A 2,720-nucleotide genomic window follows, 5' to 3' on the forward strand; every position below is an offset into this window, starting at 1 on the left:
TCGATAACGAGTGCCGGAGAAGGTTAAAAATTATACATGGAGTAAATATGATGCGTTAGTTTTAACTCTGAGTGTGTGGTGTGTGTGTGTGTGTGTGGCGTGCATGTGCGTGTGACGGAGTGATTTGAGCTTGTGTTACTGTTTGTCGATTTCTTACGGGAGCCTTGATGGCTTCGCCTCTTGTTTCTTTCATCTTCATCATCGTATTCATCATCAAGTAGGGGAAAGGCTCCTAATATGGAGCGGCTCCAAATATGGACCACCTCCTTGTCTGACATACTAACGGCGCTCGAGCGCTCAAAACAATTTCATTCGCTTTATTAACCCTCTCTGGATAAGTTGCAAAAGCACAAACCTCAAAACCGTTAGGCTTTTTCGCTTTTTCGCTTTTGGCAGCGTTCACTCTAAATTTGCCGCCTAAAACGGACTCGTTTCTGTCTACAACCAAAGCTTTTATAACACAAAAATGGCTATATATGACACCTAAGACATTACATTTTAACAGTGTGTACACCGAGTTTCTACTGCAAACAAAAAATAATAGCAAAACCTCAAAGTATGAGTGAGTCCCCTAATATGGACCACCTTCAACAAATCGAATGAAATAAAAACTAAAAGGCAATTTTAATTAATTCATCAAGAAGCTTGCTGAAAATAACCTACAACTAGCCCTATATTCTGCATGGCTTGTCGATTTGACTGCCTTTGCCACGAGCGGTGGACTGACGAAACTACGAGTATGTGGTCTTGGTGAAAAAAAGCAGTGCGTTCAGTTTCATTCTGTGAGTTCGACAGCTTGACTAAATGTTGTTATTTCGCCTTACGCGACTTGTTTAAAGATATATAGGTTACACACTCCGAGTTCTGATTCTTGCATATTTTCCCGAGGGTCGATTTTCATGTATTACCGAGCCTTTGGGGAGGTAATACATAAAAATCGACCCGAGGGAAAATATGCAAGATATTCAGGACGAGGTGTGTAAGCTATTTATCCCATTACTCCGACGTTTTCATTAAAAACACTTACTTTTTCCACTAAAACCTGCCCGTGCCTGTTTTCAGCTTGCCAAAAGCCTCCGCAGTCGAAATTCATGTCAATGAATTCATGCGCAAAGCTAGTTCCCATTTGTCAGCATAATGGACGGCGTCATTCGACTTGTATGTGGACATTCAGTCATTCATATTGCTTATAAAAAGGTCTGCTATCTGCTTTTACATTTTGAAAGTCATTTTAAAATATCCCTGTGTATATTTGACATCGGCTTTCGTTATACTCAATTCGGCATACCGGGTTTATATTTTTACCAGAATTGCGCACGATAATGGCAGCGCAACAAATTCAGTTCGGGCCGTGCTGGTTTGATCGTTGACCCAAGTCAGTTCGCATGCAGTGTTACTGGTTGTTACTTTACTTTACTTTATTTGGTGTTTAACGTTACTGTTTGTCAGTCGGGGATAGAAATGTTGGGTGTCATCGCGCTGTTCTGTTTTGGTTTTCATACGTGGATCACTTACATATTCAGTCGTCGGGTTTGGGTGAGCCAAAGCTTCAATACTTCGCCTGTTGTAGACGTTAAGCAATCAAAGCTTGGAAGTTGTATGTCGGCACTGAGAGTCGGTCGCGGTACATCGCTCAGTTCTACTTTGTCCCGGTTTTGAGTTTGAACACCTAAGGTTGGCTACATCTAACACCTCACATCCTCTTCTCTTCCCCATATATCTCAACTGTATGATCTCCAACTTCTTTTCGTCTTCTTCTTTTCATTTTGGTGCCACTCCCTCATTTGTCGCTGAACCCCGCAGTTGACTCGACTCGGATTCACACAAGCTCGTCTAGCAGATGTTAGTTCGAACAGTCTTGAACAGCACGGTTGCAAGCAGATTCAGCTATCAATCGAAGCAATACACTTAAAGCCAAAGCAAATAACCAAATGAGAAAACCTAACGTTTGATTTGACTTCATGGTGAGTCTTCTGATAATTGTTTTGGCGTTGGAATAGATCTCAACTGGTTCCCAGCTACAACAACTCAGTTTTCCCGGTAGAGTCATGCACCGCAGGCATGCCTTCGACAATCGATGTCAGTTTCAGATTGAGTTTTCGAACTACCAGGTGACTGGGTTGTGTTTTGATTGCTCTCTCTCTCTCTCTCTCTCTCTCTCTCTCTCTCTCTCTCTCTCTCTCTCTCTCTCTCTCTCTCTCTCTCTCTCTCTCTCTCTCTCTCTCTCTCCTCTCTCTCTCTCTCTCTCTCTCTCTCTCTCTCTCTCTCTCTCTCTCTCTCTCTTATTACCGGCCGCTTCGGCCAGCGAATTATCTCGACTCCGCTCTTTAAATCCATGCAGAATGTGCGTATCGTATGAACTATTCTTTATTTTCTCAATATTGACACATGCAGGCCTGTACCTATACGTGATATTGACTTTGACACCATAAAATATTTCAGTCGTATGTGGAAAAAAGTAGTCCATCTGTAAACTCTGAATATGCAGATGACCTCTATAAATTATTCAATTGTACTCTGAAATCAAAGACAATGACCAATGACAGTTGAGATCGAAACTCGGTTGTGATGGGATATCCATATGGCTGTGATGGAATATGCAGAATATTCACCTCCTCAGCTAACAGAGACAAAGAGGCAGGTCATGGGATAAACCTAACTCCCCCGCCCCCCACCCCCCCCCCCCCCCCCTTCCATCCTTGTCCACGCAAGTCCCTCAC

This window comes from Littorina saxatilis, linkage group LG13 (genome assembly GCF_037325665.1).
Source record: "Littorina saxatilis isolate snail1 linkage group LG13, US_GU_Lsax_2.0, whole genome shotgun sequence".
Lineage (NCBI taxonomy): Eukaryota > Metazoa > Mollusca > Gastropoda > Littorinimorpha > Littorinidae > Littorina > Littorina saxatilis.